A 25,167-nucleotide genomic window follows, 5' to 3' on the forward strand; every position below is an offset into this window, starting at 1 on the left:
CAAATTAGTTCATAACTTAATTATTAATAACATCTTCAAAGGTCCTATTTACAAATGGGTTCATACCCACAAGACCAGGGGTTAAGACTTGAAAATATCTTTTGTTGAGGCCAGGATTCAATCCCCAGCACTGATATATTCAGCGCCTAGGTGGGAGTGGCAGGAAGTCCGAGCTCAGCTCAGATGCTGGGATCACTGACCATTCTCTCACTCCAGTAGTCCCAGGACTTCTCCCTTTCCATGTGGTCTTCTCAGCATGGAGGTTGGACTTCTTACATGTGCTCAGATGTAAATGACACATTATTTCTCATAGCCCACAAATGCCCTTGAAGGTCTTCTCAGGTCCCAGGTGACATGTCCACCACAGGAAAAGCCAACAGGCATATTTGAGAGAAAAACTCAGTGTTCTTTTTTCTAACCTGTGCTTTGAGATTAATTCTATAGTTAGAGGCTTATTCTAACCTGTAAGAGTAAGCCTCTTGGTCTAACCTGGACCCTCTCTATTGCTGATCTTTGGGAAAAATACGTTTTTTAAAAGTATTTCCATTTCCTGAATGTCATCCTCGATTTCTCATTATTCAGAGGGAAAACGTAATAAATTTTGTTGGCTGTAATGCCAAAATAGATTCCAAATCCAACCACTTCTTACCAACTCCACTGCTATCACTGTGATCTAAACTTGCATCTTTTCTTAACTGGAGTACTGTTATAGCCTCCTATCTGTCTCTGTATGTTACTCTTATTTGTTGACAATCCATTATCCACTCAGCAGCCAGAGTATTATTTTTTTAAAGAACATTTTTTTACATGTCATTCCTCTAATTGAAATACTCCTATAGATTCCAATTGCACTTAAAATGAAACTGATATCAATTTGATACAACACTGATATCATCTTATACCTCTTTGCATGCTATGCTACAGACAAGCTGACCTCCTGTGTGTTCCTAAAACACGGTAAGCTTACTGCTCATCATTATATTATTGGATCTTTATAATCAATTGGTCTTCAGCTAAAAAAAAATCACCTTTGCAGAAAGGCCTTCTCTGACCATCCACTAAATCAACCTCTTCAATCCCCCTACTGCACCATCATTATCCCAGTATTCCCTTGCCCCTTTTTTTCTCAATAGCAACCATCATTCTCTGAAATTGTCTTTTTACTTATTTCTTGCTCACCCACCCCAACTCCCAAAAATAAACTTCTTGAGAGCAGAATCTTGTCAGTCTGATCCTCTTTGCCTCGCAAAGTGTCTGGCATAGAGTAGGAGCACAATAAAACTATGTCTTGGCTGAATGAATGAATATATGGATGAAACCACCTCAGAGGTATCTCATTTGGTTCAAAATCTAAGATATTGTTCTCCTAAACTGCATACTCTGGTTTTATGGCTGAGACATAATGAAAACTGATGGCTCTTGAATTAAGATCAATGTTTTAGTAGCATAGAACAAATTTCAGTATTCAAGGCTTAAATCCATTGCCTTAATATAACTCATCAGAGTTCAGATGTTCCATTCTGACGTTTGAGCCCAGTTAGTTTATTCCCATGATCAACTTTGTATGTATGTTTTAGTTTAAAAACAAATATGAAAGGCCTCGGGAAAATCATCTCCCACAGAAGCCCATAAACTTTCAGGTAATGGCTTAAAACATCTATTGCTTGCCCAATGGATAATCTGTGATTTACAGATTACACATTTGGTAAATAGGTCTTTGTGGGCCTTTTGAAACTTGTTTTATTGGGTTAATAGATAATTAGGGTCTTTTATGTAGACACACCATTACCACTCCTTTGGAGCAATTAAAGTTTGTTGAATGGATCCCCAGCTCTGTTATTTCTTTGATGGATCCTCCAGCAACTCTTTTACAGCTACTGTGAACAGCAGGGAAAGTCTCAACCTAGTGTTGAGGGAGGGAACTGGCTTTGTACTCAATGTGAACACCAGCAGCAGCAACTTAGGAGAGAAGATAGAGGGAAAATGAATCTGTCCTATAATCCTGGAGGTGCTCCTGCTCCCTGCTTACCCCTACCCTACAGCACCCCTCCCCATCCTTCCCCAGCAATCTAAGGCCCAGTCAGTTGCTGCTACTTCCTCACCAGATATGAATAACCAACCTGAGCCTTATCAGCCTCATCCCATTCTTCCTGTGCAGGACTCAATGCTTTTCAGCTTTCAGCTACAAGTATCTGTTTCCAAGCTGACACTGTGACAACAGTACCTTTCATTTTGACTCCTACTTTGAGAAGTACTTTCAAGTTCTCATCCCAAAGTTCAACTATCCCTCAGACTCAGGAGAAACAGCCTGGTTTACTCTGCAGGCTGACAGCTGTGGATTTGAATCCTAGTTCTGGAATTTACTAACTGTGTAACAGTAACTAACCTTTCTGTAAACCAATAAGAGGAATATTAGTAGTAACAGTTCATGGATATGCTAAGTTCCAGGCATCATGCTAGGTACTTATGTACATTTTTCCCTCTTTCAATATGCACAAGAATTCTCTGATTTCTTTGTTATTACATTCATTTTAAAGATAGAGGAATGCCATAGAAGTTAAATAACTTGCCACAGGCCACAAACTCTAAGTGACAGAAGTAGAGTTTGGCCCCAGTCAGGTTTATGTGCTTAGTCATTATATTCTCCTGCCTCAAAGTCTTTTGACAATTTGGTAATGCTCATAAACCACTTAGCACTGAGCTAAGTAAATGTTCTATACATTATTCTTCTTTCCTGTGACTCCTTGACAGAGCGAGAAGACCCTTCCTCTGAGCTCTCTCTCTTTTTTTTTTTTTTACATGGGCAGGCACCAGGAATCAAACCCAGGTCCTTAGGCATGGCAGGAAAGCACTCTTACCTGCTGAGCCACCATGGCCCGCCCTTCCTCTGAGCTCTTAACACATGTACTTATTCTCTACAGTATTTAAATTGTAATTATTTGTTTTCCCATCTGTTGCCCTCTTGGACTGTGAGCTACTTGAGGCAGGAATTTTGCATTACTCACCACTAAGCATAGTGTTAGGCACAGAGAAGGGACTCAAGGAAAGTATTTCAAATAAATCATAGTGAAACGGTGAACATTAACTATGATTCATGGACAATGCGGAGACCCAGAATCCAGACGGGGACCTGCTGCTGGAAAAGCATGGCTGGAAAATCAGAGGAGGATAGAGGTGGATGGTGAGAGGAGAGGAGAATGACAAGAGATTCATGCTGGTGAGGGGCAGGTGCCATAGACCATTTTAAAAATGAACCTTAATCTTGAGCAATGGGGAACAGAAGAGTTTTAAGCAGGAGAGTCATATGATTGGATTTGTTTCAGAAATATCACTGAGCAAAGAGTGGATAATGGATTGGGAGTGGTGTGGGATAAGAACTAAACTAGAGGCATGGAGCCCACTTAAGGGTCTCTGGCATTCCACACAAGAGATGATGGAATTTTTGCATTGAGAATAGCTATGGGCATGTGATTTTGCATTGGTGTAAAAGAGAGGATGGATTTCTGTGTCTGGCAGAACCTGGGGTTCTTCTGCAGGCTTGGAAAAATACCTTCCACCCTATAATACCAGGTAAGAACCCCAAACAGCTGTTATTTTTTGGAATACCACTTGTAATGTGAATTGTTTCCTCATGTGTTTCACAGGTCAGCCCATGGGAAGTAGAGAGCTATGGCTATAGTTGTCTTTGAGGTGTCTTGCTCACTGCAAAGTACTGGAGGGGTGACCAATATGTCCATCTGTGAGAAGGAAATCAAAGGAAAACATGTGTGTCAGATCTTGGTCTTCAATAGGTGACCTCTATCTTCCTTGACCATTCTGAGTCTTCCCCTAGCATAGTTACTAATGCTATAATTTTTCAAATCCAGATCAATAAAAAAGTAAAAGTGTCTTCACCAAAAGCTTCCAAGGTAAGCTCTAGGCTGTGTCTGACATAGTCCTCCCTTCCAAATATCCATAGCAGCTAGAGAATGCACTCTACTTCGAGTACAGATATGAGTCATGTATATTAGGTGCCTGTAGAACTTTTTCACTTTTTTGTACCTTAAAGTAATCACCAGCCAACCTGATCCTCCAAGGGCATGTGCTTTGTTGCTGCCCATGCCCATGGGGGATTCCCACTGGCTTTGTGCTTTGGAGGAGAAGTCAGTGAGGAAAGAGAATAAAAGGCCATACAAGAGATGGCTGAGTTTATGAAATAAAAATATGCAATATAAATATGCTGGCTTAGCTGAGGGATAGTATGTCCCTCAAGGGATAAGCTGGGCCTCAATCATTTTCTGCTGAGCTTCTGAGTGTTTTGGCCCTGGAGCCCAGTAAAAAGTCTTGTGAAAACTGCCTCCAGGCTATACAAAGTCTGCTCTTTCTGAGCATTTAGCCTAGTAGGTTGGAGGAAATATCCTTTGCTTCAGAGAGGTGATGTTAAATCTAAAGTTTGAAATTTCATACAATGCTTAACAATTTATCAAGCACTTATATACATCACCACCTATCTTCTCCACATGGATCTCATGATATAGTTATGAGTCCCATTAACAGATGAGAAGACTGATACTCAGAGAAGAGTTGACTGTATTTCCAAAGGTCTCACAACATTTGGGTGGTTGAAAAACAAGTCAACGTAGAGTCATTCAACTTAAATGTGTATTAGCAGATAACATGGTCAGGCTTTGTCGCAGGGATTGGGAATACAATGATGAACAAAGGAATATGGAATTTTCCCACATGGAGTCCAGTTGGAGAGATACCCATTAGACAAAGAAATACTCAAACAAGTATAAAATTATAAATATTTATAAAAGAGATTTTGTATAAATATGGATAAGAGCTATGAAGGAAAATCACAGGGTGCTAGGAGAAAATGTAACAAGGATGTAATTTTGTTATGGGGAGTATGTGTTTGTGTGTGAATCAATGAAGCCCTCTGTGAGATTATAATGTATGAAATCTAAGAAATGAGGGGAAGGAATTGAGAAAAGAGTAGAGGTAAGAAGTCACAGAAGCAGTGTGTATGAAGGCCCTTAGGCAAGAAGAGCATGGTGTGTTTGAAGATCTGAAAAAGATTAAGTGAGTAGAAGCAGGGTGGCCAATTAGTAGAATATTACAACAATCCAGGGGAAAGGTGACAGCCTTATGCCTACAAATCCTGGAAGTTTTGTCAATGCTATGTGCTATGAGTTGTAATTCTAGAGAACTGACTGAGAATTGAGATGGTTTATCATTTGATATAATTTTTAAATTACTCTTGAGTTTTCTCTTCTTGCTAGTTACCAAGGGACAATGGAGCCTTTGGCATGTTCAAGGACTGGCAAAGATCCCACCCAAACAATTACAGGATTAAGAAGACCATCTCTTCATGATTTTAGGGGCTGAACATCATTTGAAAATGGTACTGACTACTCAGAACGTTTACTAACTGGTCCTCACCCAATAAGGGATTTTCTACCACTTTCACTAACTATGTGATAATAAATAAGTTACTTAACCTATTTGAACCTAAATTATATCATCTTTAAAAGAATGATAAAAATAGTATTTTTCTCATAGGGTTACCATGAAGATTAAATAAGATAATGCATGTAAAGCACTTAACAAAATACCCAACAGAGAAAGTATTCCATTATCAATGAATGATAGCTTTATAATTATTGATAGTGGTAATTTTACACTATAAATGGAATTAAAGGAGATACCAACATTACTTCCATGGAATAATTAACTTCTGTCCCCTGGCAAATTATTGATATAGGTAGCTTAACTTGTGAAACATTACATTTCCTATCACCCCAAACTATATTAAAGTGCTTTGAAATTCTTGGATGAAAGAAATTATATAAACTTAAAGTGCTAATATTCTAAAGAGAAAGTTTATCCTGCAGGGCTAGACTTTCCCTAACAACTACAGGCTATCTTAATAGAGTCCATTTTATTATCAAACTGAATAGTCTGTACTTGAACACAGTTTCAAATTCTACTTTAAAAAACAAACATCAACAGGATTTCTGGAATGCCATTTGAATTGTGGAGGGAAACAATTCTCCTTCTAATCCTAAAATCCACTTTCAACATCACAGAGAATTATGGAGTTTTATATCTCTGATAGTCTAATGGCTTCAGGTAAGTCTGGCACTAAAGCATTAGCTCCTCACTGGAGAAAGGAATGTGTCAAATATCAAGTGCACAGAGCTGCTATTTATCTCTCTCCATTTCTGTTGAAATGACTGCCCTTTGAAAAACTTGCTATTTCTAAACCTCAGAAATCTGAACTTAGTCCAAAGACAGCTCAGAAGTTTCTATGCTTACCTAAATTCTAGTGTGGAAACTATGTCTCCTTGACCCATACAGTCCAAGTTCTAGAGAGACTTATATTCAAAGATTTACGTACAGAAGAACCAAACATGACCAAGAAGGAATTCAACATCTCACACATCTTTAAAAAAAAAAGTTACGAGGATCTAATTTATAATCCATGAATACTTTTCACACCTTCTCTTCCTCGTCCATACTCTCTTGTACTCCCTATTTCTCTACAGTAACCATTCACTAACACCTCCCCCACAAAAATCCTCTCCATCCCTCTCAGCTTTTTGTCCTTCTCCCAGTTCTTCTTTTATGCAGCTATTTGGTATTTAGATTAACTTGATGTCTCTCCCTGCCTTCTTTTCCACACCTTCAACCTGTGGTCTTTTTCTTTGCTCATTATCTCATTCTATATTATAGATGTAGAGGGATCTAACTGACAGAAGCCAAGTCTCCAGAGGGATAAAAAATGTCCTGTCTTAATAACGGCTTGATATCAGATCCTATGAGCTGCTAAATATTGTGTTTGGCCAGGGTACGATTTGGATCATTGGGTTCCTCGTTAATTCTATTCAGTCTCAGTTTGGACACAGTCTGAGGTGGTTGTTCCTCGGAGAAGAATTAAAGTGCGGCAGGGAAAGAAGAGAGGAAGAGAGATGGAGTGAGACTGGCTGCACTGATCCTGATGAAAGCTCAGAAATATGGAAAATAGTGTCTGCCATCAGCTGAGGTGCAGAGCAAAGGAAAAATGAAGGTGCACAAGAGAGATAGGGATAAAAAGGGGTGATAAAGAGGAATGTAGAGACTGCCAGTGGATGGAGCAAAAATGGGAGAAGAAAAGAAATAAGGGCACACAGAGGTGAGATGCCATTCAAAAGTCTGTCATCAGCAACCTGATTGCTTCTGGCAGTAGTTACTTGATTCATGGTACAGGGAACTGAAAGGATTATAGTGGCCTAGTGATTTGCCAGCAAACAGTTTCTTAAACATTAAGAAATATTTCTTAGCTGTGAAGAGTTGAGCTAACCTCCTAGGAATATGGCTTTAGGTAATAAGCAGGTATAATACACAGCCCTATGTTATCCACACCCATGTTATTATTTTAGAAACATGCCAAGGCCTCTGCCCCAGCTCCTGAGATGTGTAAGCCCAGAATATATGTCTCCATGACTGAGCTAATAGGGGTTAAGCTAAAGTTTATTCAGACATTGCCTCTCATCCCAAAATAGGTCAAGATTTCATGACTGACATTCTTGAACAGATTGTCTGCCTTTTCTTTAAGGTTGGAAAAAAAAATTTGTAGATCATCCAGGACAACTTCCTTCTTTTCCAGATAAGAAACTGAGGGACAGAGTGACAACTTAAACAAAACTACTTCAGAGGTTAGAGCCATAGTTTCTGATCTTCAGAAGAGGTAGAAATGATCTCTGTGGTACCTGTTGGACAGAATATGGCTGACAAGGAATAATGGAGAGGAGAGTGCTTCCATTTCAATGATCCTTTTTGATCTTCAGAACAATATTGTGACAAGGACAAGTGGGGCAGACCCATTTCACAGATGATGATACTAAGTTTACAATGTTTAAGATATGCAGATAATAAGGAGAGAGAATTCCTGCTTCAGACACAATATTCCAGATGAAAGATTTTTACCACCCATACAGGCTGCCTCCTTTTTACTTGTATAAATGTTTTTTTTATTAATTAAATAAAAAAAAGAAATTAACACAACATTTAGAAATCATTCCATTCTACATATACAATCAGTAATTCTTAACATCATCACATAGGTGCATGATCATCATTTCTTAGTACATTTGCATCGATTAAGGAAAAGAACTAGCAAAACAACAGAAAAAGATATAGAATGTTAATATAGAGAAAAAAATAAAAATAATAACAATAGCAAAAAAAGACACAAATAAACAAACAGACAAACAAAAAAAAAACTTATAGCTCAGATGCAGCTTCATTCAGTGTTTTAACATAGTTACATTACAATTAGGTAGTATTGTGCTGTCCATTTTTGAGTTTTTGTATCTAGTCCTGTTGCACAGTCTGTATCCCTTCAGCTCCAATTACCCATTATCTTACCCTGTTTCTAAGTCCTGTTGGTCTCTGTTACCAATGACATATTCCAAGTTTATTCTCGAATGTCGGTTCACATCAGTGGGACCATACAGTATTTGTCCTTTAGTTTTTCGCTAGACTCACTCAGCATAATGTTCTCTAGGTCCATCCATGTTATTACATGCTTCATAAGTTTATTCTATCTTAAAGCTGCATAATATTCCATCGTATGTATATACCACAGTTTGTTTAGCCACTCGTCTGTTGATGGACATTTTGGCTGTTTCCATCTCTTTGCAATTGTAAATAATGCTGCTATAAACATTGGTGTGCAAATGTCCGTTTGTGTCTTTGCCCTTAAGTCTTTTGAGTAGATACCTAGCAATGGTATGGCTGGGTCGTATGGCAATTCTATATTCAGTTTTTTGAGGAACCGCCAAACTGCCTTCCACAGTGGTTGCACCATTTGACATTCCCACCAACAGTGGATAAGTGTGCCTCTTTCTCCGCATCCTCTCCAGCACTTGTCGTTTTCTGTTTTGTTGATAATGGCCATTCTGGTGGGTGTGAGATGATATCTCATTGTGGTTTTGATTTGCATTTCTCTAATGGCCAGGGACATTGAGCATCTCTTCATGTGCCTTTTGGCCATTTGTATTTCCTCTTCTGAGAGGTGTCTGTTCAAGTCTTTTTCCCATTTTGTAATTGGGTTGGCTGTCTTTTTGTTGTTGAGTTGGACAATCTCTTTATAAATTCTGGATACTAGACCTTTATCTGATATGTCGTTTCCAAATATTGTCTCCCATTGTGTAGACTGTCTTTCTACTTTCTTGATGAAGTTCTTTGATGCACAAAAGTGTTTAATTTTGAGGAGCTCCCATTATTTCTTTCTTTCTTCAGTGCTCTTGCTTTAGGTTTAAGGTCCATAAAACCGCATCCAATTGTAAGTTTCATAAGATATCTCCCTACATTTTCCGCTAACTGTTTTGTGGTCTTAGACCTAATGTTTAGATCTTTGATCCATTCTGAGTTAACTTTTGTATAGGGTGTGAGATACAGGTCTTCTTTCATTCTTTTGCATATGGATATCCAGTTCTCTAGGCACCATTTATTGAAGAGACTGTTCTGTCCCAGGTGAGTTGGCTTGACTGCCTTATCAAAGATCAAATGTCCATAGATGAGAGGGTCTATATCTGAGCACTGTATTCAATTCCATTGGTCGATATATCTATCTTTATGCCAATACCATGCTGTTTTGACCACTGTGGCTTCATAATATGCCTTAAAGTCCAGCAGTGTGAGACCTCCAGCTTCGTTTTTTTTCCTCAAGATACTTTTAGCAATTCGGGGCACCCTGCCCTTCCAGATAAATTTGCTTTTTGGTTTTTCTATTTCTGAAAAATAAGTTGTTGGGATTTTGATTGGTATCGCATTGAATCTGTAAATCAACTTAGGTAGAATTGACATCTTAACTATATTTAGTCTTCCAATCCATGAACACGGTATGCCCTTCCATCTATTTAGGTCTTCTGTGATTTCTTTTAGCAGTTTTTTGTAGTTTTCTTTATATAGGTTTTTTGTCTCTTTAGTTAAATTTATTCCTAGGTATTTTATTCTTTTAGTTGCAATTGTAAATGGGATTCGTTTCTTGATTTCCCCCTCAGCTTGTTCATTACTAGTGTATAGAAATGCTACAGATTTTTGAATGTTGATCTTGTAACCTGCTACTTTGCTGTACTCATTTATTAGCTCTAGTAGTTTTGTTGTGGATTTTTCCGGGTTTTCGACGTATAGTATCATATCGTCTGCAAACAGTGATAGCTTTACTTCTTCCTTTCCAATTTTGATGCCTTGTATTTCTTTTTCTTGTCTAATTGCTCTGGCTAGAACCTCCAACACAATGTTGAATAATAGTGGTGATAATGGACATCCTTGTCTTGTTCCTGATCTTAGGGGGAAAGTTTTCAATTTTTCCCCATTGAGGATGATATTAGCTGTGGGTTTTTCATATATTCCCTCTATCGTTTTAAGGAAGTTCCCTTGTATTCCTATCTTTTGAAGTGTTTTCAACAGGAAAGGATGTTGAATCTTGTCAAATGCCTTCTCTGCATCAGTTGAGATGATCATGTGATTTTTCTGCTTTGATTTGTTGATATGGTGTATTACATTAATTGATTTTCTTATGTTGAGCCATCCTTGCATACCTGGGATGAATCCTACTTGGTCATGATGTGTAATTCTTTTAATGTGTTGTTGGATTCGATTTGCTAGAATTTTGTTGAGGATTTTTGCTTCTGTATTCATTAGAGAGATTGGCCTGTAGTTTTCTTTTTTTGTAATATCTTTGCCTGGTTTTGGTATGAGGGTGATGTTGGCTTCATAGAATGAATTAGGTAGTTTTCCCTCCACTTCGATTTTTTTGAAGAGTTTGAGGAGAGTTGGTACTAATTCTTTCTGGAATGTTTGATAAAATTCACATGTGAAGCCGTCTGGTCCTGGACTTTTCTTTTTAGGAAGCTTTTGAATGACTGCTTCAATTTCTTTACTTGTGATTGGTTTGTTGAGGTCATCTATTTCTTCTTGAGTCAAAGTTGGTTGTTCATGTCTTTCCAGGAACCCGTCCATTTCATCTAAATTGTTGTATTTATTAGCGTAAAGTTGTTCATACTATCCTGTTATTACCTCCTTTATTTCTGTGAGGTCAGTGGTTATGTCTCCTCTTCCATTTCTGATCTTATTTATTTGCATCCTCTCTCTTCTTCTTTTTGTCAATCTTGATAAGGGCCCATCAATCTTATTGATTTTCTCATAGAACCAACTTCTGGTCTTATTGATTTTCTCTATTGTTTTCATGTTTTCAATTTCATTTATTTCTGCTCTAATCTTTGTTATTTCTTTCCTTTTGCTTGCTTTGGAGTTAGTTTGCTGTTCTTTCTCCAGTTCTTCCAAGTGGACAGTTAATTCCTGAATTTTTGCCTTTTCTTCTTTTCTGATATAGGCATTTAGGGCAATAAATTTCCCTCTTAGCACTGCCTTTGCTGCGTCCCATAGGTTTTGATATGTTGTGTTTTTGTTTTCATTCGCCTCGAGGTATTTACTAATTTCTCTTGCAATTTCTTCTTTGACCCACTCGTTGTTTAAGAGTGTGTTGTTGAGCCTCCACGTATTTGTGAATTTTCTGGCACTCCGTCTGTTATTGATTTCCAACTTCATTCCTTTATGATCCGAGAAAGTGTTGTGTATGATTTCAATCTTTTTAAATTTGTTAAGACTTGCTTTGTGACCCAGCATATGGTCTATCTTTGAGAATGATCCATGAGCACTTGAGAAAAAGGTGTATCCTGCTGTTGTGGGATGTAATGTCCTATAAATGTCTGTTAAGTCTAGCTCCTTTATAGTAATATTCAGATTCTCTATTTCTTTATTGATCCTCTGTCTAGATGTTCTGTCCATTGATGAGAGTGGTGAATTGAAGTCTCCAACTATTATGGTATATGCGTCTATTTCCCTTTTCAGTGTTTGCAGTGTATTCCTCATGTGTTTTCGGGCATTCTGGTTCGGTGCATAAATATTTATGATTGTTATGTCTTCTTGTTTAATTGTTCCTTTTATTAGTAGATAGTGTCCTTCTTTGTCTCTTTTAACTGTTTTACATTTGAAATCTAATTTGTTGGATATTAGTATAGCTACTCCTGCTCTTCTCTGGTTGTTATTTGCATGAAATATCTTTTCCCAACCTGTCACTTTCAACCTATGTTTATCTTTGGGTCTAAGATGTGTTTCCTGTAGACAGCATATAGAAGGATCCTGTTTTTTAATCCATTCTGCCAGTCTATGTCTTTTGTTTGGGGAATTTAGTCCATTAACTTTTAGTGTTATTATTGTTTGGATAATATTTTCCTCTACCATTTTGCCTTTTGTATTATATATATCATATCTGACTTTCCTTCTTTCTACACTCTTCTCCATACCTCTCTCTTCTGTCTTTTCAGTTCTGACTCTAGTGCTCCCTTTAGTATTTCTTGCAGAGCTGGTCTCTTGGTCACAAATTCTCTCAGTGACTTTTTGTCTGAGAATGTTTTAATTTCTCCCTCATTTTTGAAGGATAATTTTGCTGGATATAGGAGTCTTGGTTGGCAGTTTTTCTCTTTTAGTAATTTAAATATATCATCCCACTGTCTTCTAGCTTCCATGGTTTCTGCTGAGAAATCTACACATAGTCTTATTGGGTTTCCCTTGTATGTGATGGGTTGTTTTTCTCTTGCTGCTTTCAAGATCCTCTCTTTCTCTTTGACCTCTGACATTCTAACTAGTAAGTGTCTTGGGGAACGCCTATTTGGGTCTAATCTCTTTGGGGTGCGCTGCACTTCTTGGATCTGTAATTTTAGGTCTTTCATAAGAGTTGGGAAATTTTCAGTGATAATTACTTCCATTAGTTTTTCTCCTCCTTTTCCCTTCTCTTCTCCTTCTGGGACACCCACAACACGTATATTTGTGCGCTTCATATTGTCATTCAGTTCCCTGATCCCCTGTTCAAATTTTTCCCTTCTTTTCCCTATAGTTTCTGTTTCTTTTTGGAATTCAGATGTTCCATCCTCCAATTCACTAATTCTAGCTTCTGTCTCTTTAAATCTACCATTGTAGCTATCCATTGTTTTTTCCAGCTGTTCTACTTTGTCCTTCACTCCCATAAGTTCTGTGATTTGTTTTTTCAGTTTTTCTATTTCTTCTTTTTGTTCAGCCCATGTCTTCTTCATGTCCTTCCTCAATTTATCAATTTCGCTTTTGAAGAGGTTTTCCATTTCTGTTCGTATATTCAGCATTAGTTGTCTCAGCTCCTGTATCTCATTTGAACTATTGCTTTGTTCCTTTGACTGGGCCATATTTTCAATTTTCTGTGCGTGATCCGTTATCTTCTGCTGGCGTCTGGGCATTTAATCAGATTTCCCTGGGTGTAAGACCCCGCAGGTTGAAAGATTTTTCTGTGAAATCTCTGGGCTCTGTTTTTCTTATCCTGCCCAGTAGGTGGCGCTCGTGGCGCTCATCTGTCTGCAGGTCCCACCAGTAAAAGATGCTGTGCCTCCTTTAACTGGAAAACTCTTGCTGTAGGGGGGCGGTCGCCAGCTGAAGCGGCTTGGGGGAGTGCCAATCCTAATCTCCCAGCCAGCCCGGGGATCCGCGCGTGGGGAGGGTCGCCGGCCTCCACGGCTTGGGGGAACACCTGTCCAAATTTCCCAGCTGGCCCGGGGCGCCAAGCGTGGCGGGGGGCACCAGCCGCCGCGGCTTGGGGAAGTGTCTATCCACCGTTCCCAGCCGGACCGGGAAGCCACATGTTTGGAAGGGACCCCGGTCACCATTCTCCATGGCTTGGGCATCTCCGATCCAATTCTCCCAGCTGGTCCGGGGGGCTGCGCGTGGGGGGGGTGCCAGCCGCCGTGGCTTGAGGGGACCACCTGTCCAATTCTCCCAGCCGACCCGGGAAGGAGGGAGGGAGGGACTCTGGCCGTCTGCCGCCCCGGCCCAGGGAAGCCTGCACCCCTCAGCGATCTCACTGGAGCGGGTTCTCTCAGTCAGTCAGCCGTTCCAGAATGGGGTACACTGTCTTCTTGGTCTCTGTTGTGGCTCCGGGAGCTGTTCTGAATTGTTTCTACTTCTCTAGTAGCCTGTTCTGGAGGAGGAACTAAGACCCGCACGTCTTACTAAGCCACCATCTTCTCCGGAAGTCCTGTATGAATGTTTTTGTTTACTTGGTTTCAATCTCTGTTGTACTGCCAAGTTGAACAGGGTAAAGTGAAGCCTTCTTGACCCATTTATGTTCAGTTTTAATATTGACAACTGTTCTAGTTTGCTAGCTGTCAGAATGCAACACACCAGAGATGGATTGGGTTTCAATAAAAGGGAATTTATTTAGTTAACGTATATTTCTTCAGAGGAAAGGCAGCTAACTTTCAACTGAGGTTCTTTCTTACACAGGAAGGCACAGGGTGATCTCTGCTGGCCTTCTCTCCAGGCCTCTGAGTTCCAACACATTTCCCTGGGGTGAGGCTTTTCTGTATCTCCAAAGGCTTGGGCTGAGCTGCAAGTGCTGAGATGAGGTATGCTGAGCTGCTTTGACTGGGCTACCTTGAGCTTTCTCATTTAAGCACCAGCCAATTAAATCAAACATCATTCATTACAGCAGGCACGCCTCCTAGCCGACTGCAGATGTAATGAACAACAGATGAGGTTCATGTACCAATGGCTCATGTCCACAGCAACAGAACTAGGCATGTTCACCCAGCCAAGTTAACACCTGAACCTAACAACCACATGTCCACCCCTTGTCAACTTGGCATCTATATGCATCACCTTAAATGATATTAAAGTGGCACAAATTCCTTTTTGGCTGTGGACCTATGAATCTCAATCTGGTGCCAATATGCAAAGGAGGGACAGTCACAGGATCCATAGGGCAAAATTGGAAGGAAAACCTGAAGGGCAAACACCACTGGATTTCAAAGTCTGGAAGTCATTTATCCTTCGGCTTTAGAAAGTGGCCATCCCACCCTTTCCAAGGGCCTATGCAGTGGCCCACCTCTTTTCAAATCAATCTCAGGGAACATTGAAGAGACCGCCTTTTTCTCAGCTCCACTCTCTCCAGGCCACACCTGGCCTTTCTGCCATTTTCAGGGCACATGCTCAACCCCTCCATGTAGTGGCAGCCAGGCGCTCCCCAGTCCCCAAGGAGCATGCTGTACCTTCTCAAAGGCCTGAGGTGGCACAACTCTTCCACTGCAACAAGATGGAGACTCATCCTCTGCCCTCAGGACAAACTCGCCCTCTCCATGTATATGGGTGGGTCCACTCTCATGGCTAAGGTTTCTTGGCTTCAGACCTGAGCTTCCATGGTTCTCACTCTGCAAATTCCAATTTGTCCCTTTTGTGTCCCCCTTTGTCCAGATTGGCAGTAGTTCCGTTTACACCAATAGTCTCTTCAAGCACTCCAGGACTTCTCCATCATTCTCTTCACAGTTCCTCCAAAATCTTCCCCTTAGCCATCCAAAAAACCATTCCAACAAATCTGGTATTTGCAAACTGCAGCAGCATCCCACTCTCCAGTACCAAATCTGTTCTAGGTTGCTAGCTGCTGGAATGCAACACACCAGAAATGGATTGGCTTTCAATAAAAGAGGACTTATTTAGTTGACATATAGTTCTTCAGAGGAAAGGCAGCTAACTTTCAACTGAGGTTCTTTCTTACACGGGAAGGCACAGGGTGATCTCTGCTGGCCTTCTCTCCAGGCCTCTGGATTCCAACATCTTTCCCTGGGGTAATTCCTTTCTGCATCTCCAAAGGCCTGGGCTGAGCTGCAAGTGCTGAGATGAGGTATGCTGAGCTGCTTGGGCTATGCTGCATGGAGGTCTCTCATTTAAGCACCAGCCAATTAAATCAAACATCATTCATTGCAGCAGGTATGTCTCCTAGCCGATTGCAGATGTAATCAACAACCAATGAGGTTCACATGCCATTGGCTCATGTCCACAACAATAGAACTAGGCACCATCACCTAGCCAAGTTGGCACCTGAATCTAATAACTACAACTACAAAAGAGGCTTTCATGATATCCACCATCTATAGAGCCACACAAAAAGAAAATTACACAGTAGAGTGGATTAAGAGGTTAAGGGTTGGATGGATGAGTAAAAAAATAAGGATAAAAATAAATAAATAATAGGGGGGATAAGGGGTGAAAAAGAGATTGGGTAAATTGAAATACTAGTGGTCAATGAGAGGAAGGGGTAAAGGATATGGGATGTGTGCCAGTTTCAAATGATTATGTACCCTAGAAAAGCCATGCTTAAATCCTGATCCAATCTTGTGGTAGCAACTTTTTCTTTTAATTCCTATTCAATGCTGTTTGTTGGGAACTTGATTATATTATCTCCACGATGATGTGATCCCAATTGTGGGTATCAACCGTTGATAAGGGAGATGTGACTCCATCCATTCCAGGTGGGTCTTGATTAGTTTACTGGAATCCTTTAAAAGAGGAAGTATTTTGGGAAAAGCTTCAGAGCCATGAGAGCCAGGCAAGCCCATGCAGCCAGAGACCTTTGGAAATGAAGAAGGAAAATGCCCCTGGGGGAGCTTCATGAAGCAAGAAGCTGAAAAAAAAGCTAGCAGACATCCCCATGTTCGCCATATTCACCATGTGCCTTTCCGGTTGACATAGAAACCCTGAACTTGAAGTATCCTCTTATTGGTACCTTAATTTGGACATTTTTATAGACTTGCTTTAATTGTGACATTTTCATGGCCTTAGAACTGTGAACTTGCAACTTAATAAATTCCCCCCTTTAAAAGTTTTTCTGTTTCTGGTATATCATGTTTCAGCAGCTAGCAAACTAGAACAGGATGTATGAGTTTTTCTTTTTATTTCTTTTTCTGGAGTGACACAAATGTTCTAAAAATGATTGTGGTGATGAAGAACAAGCTGGTGATGATATTGTGAGCCATTGATCGTATACTATGGATGAACATATGTATGTGAAGATTTCACAATTTAAAAAAGGGGGGTACGAGTGGAGTGGTGGGTGGAGGTGATGAGGGTAGGATGGTGAGAAGGAAAACAATTAGGCCATTTTTTATCTTGCCACTGAGTCTTCCCTCCTCTGGTTATTTCTCACCCCAGAGTCATCCTTTGCGGGCCACTTTAGTGGGAACCTCAGGAAGCACATAACTTGATAAAGGGTACCCACAAATTGCCATGCTGCTGTCTGATGGAGTAGCCAAAAGGATAGAACAAATAGCCTTCTCCTCCTACCTAAATTAAGCTCAGATTCTAGGGTGCCTCTCTGGTACATACTGTGTTCTAGTTTGCTAGCTGTCAGAATGCAATATACCAGAAACAGAATGACTTTTAAAAAGGGGAATTTAATTAGTTGCTAGTTTATAGTTCCAAGGCCGAGAAAATGTCCCAATTAGAACAAGTCTATAGAAATGTCCAATCTAAGGCATTCAGAAAAAGATACCTTGGTTCAAGAAGGCTGATGAAGTTCAGGGTTTCTCTCTCAAGTGAGAAGGCACGTGGTGAACACAGTTTCTCTCTCATCTGGAAGGGCACATGGTGAGCACAGCCATCTGCTAGCTTCTTCTCCTGGCTTCCTGTTTCATGAAGCACCCTGCGAGACATTTTCCTTCTTCATCTCCAAAGGTCGCTGGCTGGTGGGCTCTGCTTCTCGTGGCTATGTCATTCTGCTCTGCTCTCTCTGAATCTCTCATTTTCCAAAATGTTTCCTCTTTTATAGGACTCCAATAAACCAATCAAGACCCACCCAAATGGGTGGAGACACATCTCCCCTAATCCAGTTTTACAACCACTCTTGATTTGGTTACATCTCCAGGGAAATGATCTAATTACATCCAGTATTGAATAGGGATTATTCTGCCTTTATGAAATGGGATTTTGATTAAAACATGGCTCTTCTAGGGTGCACACATCCTTTCAAACCACCACATACTGCATAACTATCTAAAAAACTCAGCTCCAAGAAACTTTAAGAAGGGTTTGGTCTATTTTTATCAGGTCTCTTCTTATAACATTTTATGTACACATGATGGGGTAAAAACAGTATTAATGTGCATATATTCTCAGTCTCTCTCTTAGCACCATGCTCCAGCAATAAAGAGAATGCTGTTAGATGCTCAGTGTCTTTCTTCTCCTGTGTTTATCACATCAGGGGATCAGCTAGAGCTTTTACTTTGTCATGGATTGCTCCATATTTTCACAGACTACCTACCACTACATTTAAATATATTCTCCCCTGACTCCCTGATTGAATTGTCTCCTCTGAATTCCCTACTTTCTGCTCCAAGTTATCATCTTCTTTTATTTTTTAAATCATTAGGTCAAAACTCACTTTCTTTAAATGGGTAAGTGCAAATGAGGAAAATTTGTAGACTTTTTTTCCCAACCCACAGCCGAGCATAGTTTCAAGACAGCTCAGTGCTGTGGTGGGAAGCTGGGAAGCACCTCAGAGAACGGAACCTCGTCCAATAAAACCGAGCTGTTGTTTTTGGATCACATGCTGTGAATTGACTTATTGTTTGAAGTGATGAGAAAAGGTGCTTGGAGACGTGAAGGAGAGTTTTGCTTTGTGGCAATGCCCCCACTGTCATGGTACAGTTTTCTGAGCCATTCAGAGCTATGAAATTTGGGATTATTTTGGTAGCTGTCAGCACGAATTGGCTACAGTCTGTAGGTAAAATAAATACAAACTGCCTTTTAAATCATTTAACAACTAGAACAAATGTCCCACTGTTGGCAAATAGAAAACTGTCAACACTCAAACCGTGTAAAATCCCATCTTGTTCCCATGATGTGATCTGACCCCGCTCACACCCATAGGCTTGCTTTCAACCCCCCAGGGCATCTTATCGCTGTTTATTGGAGTTGGAACGATGGAGTACAAACCTCCTTAAGAAAGGAAATGCCGAGGAGGCAAGAGCAAGTTAACCTCCAACTGGGTTCCAAGGCAACCACTGCATGGAATCTTCACTTGGGTTCCAGTGGCTTTTCTTTTCTTTTTTTTTTTTTTTCTGCTTCTGCCAAATTGTTGTAGGCCTTGCTCCTGGGAACAACCAGAGTCAGGGAGTCTCTCCTTTATTTAAGAACCACTATAGCAAGAGTTCAAATCTTTTGTTTTTGAGAAAATAGCTGGTAACGCTGGACTGATTTTACTGTTTGCTTAAGAAAAAAAGCTCATTTGTATAACTATGTAGAAGCAGGCTGAGCTTGCTAGAATTTGTATGACCTAAAGCCTTGAACACTAGAAAACTATAATGCTAGTCTATAGTAACCAACTCCTTATATTTAAATGGGGTATATATATATGAAAGCTTCCTTGTGTGATACAGTAAAACTTTTAATATGACTAGACACATTTTTATATTTGAAACCTAGAGCATTTAACATGAAAAATTGGTATTATAATTCAAGATATAATAGAGGGGTTGGAAGGAAGAGGAAAGAGACACAGCAATGGAGCTGAGAAAAAAGAGAGTAAAGAGGCCACTTTGGCAGCTGGTCACATGGTGATGGTGGCCCATTGTGTCCTGCTGCCCAGGCCTGAGCTTGATTGTATGGCACACAGGAATTGGCTCTAGGAACCTGATAATGGTTAGCCCTCCGCAGGTCCTGCCCTAGGGTGAAGATCTCCCTGATCTGAGAATGGCCACCCCTCAATATAAGCCAGTGGCTGAGACTGGTGTCGGTGCCTATGGGTCAGTGTCCAAGGCCCATGATCTCTACAGTGGCCACTCTGAGGCCCTCAAGAGTGTGAGAGTCCCCAGTGGAGGAGGTGCTGGAGGAGGCCTTCCCATCGGCATGGCTCATGAGGTGGTCTTACTGAGGTGGCTGGAAGCTTTTGAAAATCCCAGTGTTGTCTGGCTGATGGACGTCTGTGGCACAGCCCAAACTGACAGGGAGACCAATGTGACCTTGGTGTTTGAGCATGTGGACCAAGACCTAAGGACTTACCTGAACAAGGCACCACCTCAAGGTTTGCCAGTGGAGACCATCAAAGATGTGATGTGCCAGTTTCTAAGAGGCCTAGATTTCCTTCATGCCAGTTGCATCATTCATGGAGACCTGAAGCCAGAGAAAGCCAGAGAACATTCTGGTGACAAGTGGTGGGACAGTTAAGCTGGCTAACAATGGCCTAGCCAGAATCTACAGCTACCAGATGGTACTTCCACCTTTGGTAGTCACACTCTGGTCCCAGGATCTTGAAGTGCTTCTTCAGTCTACATATGCAACACCCATGGACACATGGTGTGTTGGTTGTACCTTTGCTGAGATGTTCTGTTGGAAGCCTCTGTTTTGTGTAAACTCTGAAGCTGACCAGTTAGGTAAAATCTTTGATCTGATCGGGCTGCCCCCAGAAGATGACTGGCCCAGAGAGGTGTCTCTCCACCCCCAGGAGCCTTTTCCTCTAGAGGGCCCCACCCAGTGCAGTCCGTGGTGCCTGAGGTGGAAGAGTCTGGAGCACAGCTGCTGCTGGAAATGCTGACTTTTAACCCACACAAGCGAATCTCTGCTTCTGAGCCCTGCAACACTATTATCTGCAAAAGGGAGATAGTAATTCAGACTGAGTGATGGAGTGGCTACAAAAGGACCAAGAGAAGAAAGAAAAGCTATAATTTCTCTTCTTAGGACACTTGAGTGGAGAGACACCCCACTCCCCCACTAAGAAAGTAAACTGTGCCTTCTCCTCTGCCTTCATCTCTGAGGCCATGGAGACCCTCCCCCAACTTTTTACAGAAATGTTTTGATGCCTTAATGACATTTCTCTCCCATTCCTCCTTTTGGGGCTTATCCTTTTCCTGCTCCCTATTTCCCTACACCAAGGAGTGCATCCCCTTTTCTTCCCCTCTCTTCCCTATTTTGATATTGGGGTTTGTTTTTATACAGAGAAAAAAAAGCCATACAAAGAAATAAGATCTTTTAAAGAGAGAGGGAAAAGAGAGAAGAGACGAGGGATGGGAGGAAAGAGAGAGAGAGAAAAAAAAACCATCAAAACTGTGAAAGCTGTGACAGCCAGAACTAAGTTTGTGTTTCTTGGTATTATCTCTCTGCAACCTTAAGGGTCAGAATAACAAATTGGAGAGCCCATTCTACCCTCAGACTTCAGTCTGAGTTATGTTATATTCTCGGTGCTTATTAAATTGACTGGCTTTACCCTCAGTTTTCAAGATGTCCTTTGTACTGAGAATTAACTTTGTTAAATCGGTAACTTTTAGGCTTCCTGTCCCTTTACATGGTGAACCCCCAACACCAGTGATTTTTGTTTCCAGATTCTCAGCAGACACAGGGTACAAAGATTGTGGTTAGCTGTTCTTGATAATTCCGCTTAAAGACCCCTTCCTTAGAAAAGTGTTCCTGACACTCTAGAAGAGCCAGACCCCTGTCATTATACAGTCCCAGGGCCCTCTGTGCTTTTTTTTCTTTCCACTTATGCCAGGCTCTAATTATATGTCTATGTTGTGATTATTTAACATTTGCTTCCTGACTATACTGTAAGCTACATGATAACTGGGGCTACATTCCTTACCTTTGCATGTGCAGCACCTGCATAGTACCCAGCATCTGTAATTATTCAACAAATATTTGTTGAATGAATGATTGTTATACTATATATATATAAATATATGCGTGTGCATTAAGTTAATGTAAGGCTTTTTGCAAACTCGAAGTGCTAGACCAATATAATGGATCAACATTTTATTTAAGACATTGTGATGAAGGCTCCAACAAATAATTTACGTGCTTATAGAATATATTAGAGCATTTCTCAGTCAGGCCCTCTCCCTGCTCAGCCAGTCCATCATTCAAATGGCTCTAAATTTAGGGTCATTTCCAAATATAGTGTATTTCCTGTGTGATCCCATCCCCGAAAGGCAGCCTTGGCCAACTAGAAGTGGGTTTAATGCCTCTTATTAACCAGTTGCATTTTTGTCTCCTTGGCTGCAGTGTGTGAGCTATTTGGGGGTCCATGTGACTATGTTCACATCAAAGCTCGGTAGAATGAATTTTTCAAGCATGATTTGCAAGTCACGCTATCACATGCCTCCTAAGTCCAGCTGTGTTGCAGCTGCCGCCTCCTTTGCATTCACCCATCCTGCACTTGGATCAAAAGCATGAGCACATTTGCCTGAACTGATTTGATCTCAGCCCAGCTGTTTGTTCCCCATTGTCATCAGGATGTTTACAGCCTGTTGTTCTTGCTGTACTTGGTTCATTAGCATGCTTGGATCTGAAGAGCATTTTACCTACTGGCAATGGCCAAAGCAGGCAGTTTAGCTATTTTGTTTTTTTAACTGAAAGTTCTCTGGGGCATTTGTTTTAAACCTTCCTGCCAATGTATATGCCTGCATATCTCTACAGTGGTAACAAGAAAAAGTATCTGGGGAATATATTCTGCTAATGATAGGCCAGAAGAGTTATTATGGCTTATAAATTTTATCACATGATTAGTTTTTAGCTGTTTGGACAAGAGAGCACTTTCATCCTGAAACCAGGCCAGATTAGAGGAAGAAAGACATTTTCCTCCTCTGTTTTGGGCAAATATATTTACCTTCCTAGCAGGTTGTTTTGGCTGTTCATAAAGCACACTGATACCTGTCGCACAACAACAAGTATTTTATTGGCGGGAATTGTGCTGAAAGAACAGATGGCAGAGTGTGGTGGTGTGGAAAGAAGCCTGGTGGGTCAGATTGAGGTTCCAGAACTGGCTGACCCATAACTCTGTAAATGTGAATGAGTCACTTACTGTCTCTGGAATTAAATTTCCTCCTACAATAACAGGCAATGTATTTGCTTCCCAGGGCTGCCATAATAAATTATTGCAAACTTGGTGGTTTAATACAAAAGAAATGTATTCTCGCACAGATTTGGAGGCTAGAAGTCCAAAATTAAGGTGTGGGCAGGGCTGTGCAATCCTTCCTTCCTTCTCTTCCTAGTTTTTGGTGGCTCCTCGCAACCTCAGTATTCCTTGCCTTATAGACATATCACACCAGTCTCTGCCTTTGTCTTCACACAGCCTCCTCCTCTTTGTGTCTGTGTGTCTGTGAGTCCTTTCCTCTTCTTGTAAGGACATCAGTCCTTGGATTTGGGGACCATCCTCATCCAATAAGATATCATCTTAACTTCATTACATCTGCAAAGACCCTACTTCCAAATAAAGTCACATTCCCAGATACCAGGGATTAAAACAGGAACATATGTTTTGGGGGAACACAATTGGCTGCATTTATTATTATGTTAAAATGGAGTTTAATATGTGTGCTAGAAATACATATTTCTGCATTCACCCTGAAGATCCTGATTTACTGGGTATGAGGTGGGGCCTGAGAGTCTATATGTTTTGACGGATCACAGCACTCAGCCAGTGTTTCCCAATTCCTTTTCCCCTTAACACAGTCAGCCATCTGGACCTAGGATAATTTATATTTTTAATCAACTGCTTTTGGCTGAAAAATAGCATGGTTCTAATTTCCTAGTAGCTCAGGAATTAAAAAAAGATAGTTTTATAATGCAGAGCATCCTAGGCACTCCTCGAATGGGCTGAGGTTACAGATCTGCACTGTCTAATAGAGGCCACTAGCTACCAGCAACCACTGAGGATTTGCAATGTGGCTAGACTGATTTGAGATGTGCTGTAAGATACACATTGTATTGCGAAGATTTAATATGGAAAAAAAAGTAAAATCTCAATAATAATAATAATAATAATAATCAAGACAATAATTTGCATTGATTACCTGTTGGAGTAACAATATTTTAGACAGGATGGGCTAAATAAAATATAAAGTTAATTTCACCTATTTCTTTTTATGTTTCAAAAGATGGCTATGAGAAAATTAAAAACCACATATACAGCTAGCATTATGTTGCTATTGGAGAGCACTGCTGGAGAGCACAAGGCAAGGTGTTGAGAGACAGCATGCATGTTGGCTAGACCAGCAGTATGGACTATATTCCAGTAGCCCTATGAAGTGACCTTATGGGTCCTAACCAAAGCCCAGATCCTAGTTTCCATTTGACTGCTGGAATTTACAAGTGACAGGCTTGAGAAGAGATCAGAGAGACAATGAAAATGGGTTGCATTATGGGTTTAAGAGTGTCTCCATCAAATTCATTTCCACTCAGAACTTCAGAATGTGACTTATTTGGAAGTAGGGTCTTTGCAGATGTAATTAGTTAGGGTTAAGATAAGGTCATACTCGATAAACACTGAGATGGTATAATATAGGAATGCCTGGAGTGTACAATGATGACTAAATGTACAAATTTAAAAATGGTTTTGCATGAAGAAGAACAAAGGAATGTCAAAACTGCAAGGTGTTGAAAATAGATGGTCATTCATATTTTAAAACTTTAACTTATGTGTGAGACTAAAGCAAAAAATGTTTATTTGGTGCAAAATTTATATTTTGACTAGTGCATTTCCTAATATAATGTATATGGACAGCTTAATTGAACACCATAAGTACATGGAACCTTGAGTAGGGCATAAGATTTTGTAGGTTTGTCCAGAGTGATGCCCTGATAAATCCCAGAGTGACTTCAAGAGTGAATAAAAAAGTATTTGCAAAGTCCCCTTGGGGGAACAGTGAGAAAGGGGGGAAATTCAACTTCCCCAAGTAGAGAATTCCTGATATTTTCACAAGTAGTGGGGACAATCAAAGCAATAGGCTGAGCCCTCAATCTTGGAATTCATTCATATGAAACTTAACCCCACAAAGGATAGGCTAAGCCTACTTAAAATTAGGCCTAAGAGTCATCCCCAGAGAACCTCTTTTGATGCTCAGATATGGCCTCTCTCTCAGTCAACACAACAGGCAAACTCACTGCCCTCCCCCTCATTACATGGTGCATGACTCCCAGGGGTGTGGACCTTCCTGGCAACGTGGGACAGAAATCCTAGAATGAGCTGGGACTCAGCATCAAGGGATTGAGAAAATCTTCTCAACTGAAAGGGGGAAGAGAGAAATGAGATAAAATAAAGTGTCAATGGCTGAGAAATTCCAAACAGAGTTGAGAGGTTATCCTGGAGGTTATTCTTACGCATTAAATACATATCACCTTTTTAGTTAAAGTGTAATGGAGAGGCTGAAGGGAACTGCCTGAAAATGTAGAGCTGTGTTCCAATAGCCATGTTTCTTGAAGATGATTGTATAATGATATAGCTTTTGCAATGTGACTGTGTGATTGTGAAAACCTTGTGTCTGATGCTCCTTTTATCTACCTTATCGACAG

The 25,167-nt window shown here is 40.5% G+C and overlaps 1 pseudogene; it reads left to right on the plus strand.

Annotated features, from left to right (window-relative positions):
- The first annotated feature begins 19,578 nt into the window (after positions 1–19,578).
- On the plus strand, positions 19,579–20,501 carry LOC143663625 (cyclin-dependent kinase 4 pseudogene; annotated as a pseudogene).
- Positions 20,502–25,167: the final 4,666 nt, after the last annotated feature.

Source organism: Tamandua tetradactyla, chromosome 19 (assembly GCF_023851605.1).
Source record: "Tamandua tetradactyla isolate mTamTet1 chromosome 19, mTamTet1.pri, whole genome shotgun sequence".
NCBI classification, from domain to species: Eukaryota; Metazoa; Chordata; class Mammalia; order Pilosa; family Myrmecophagidae; genus Tamandua; species Tamandua tetradactyla.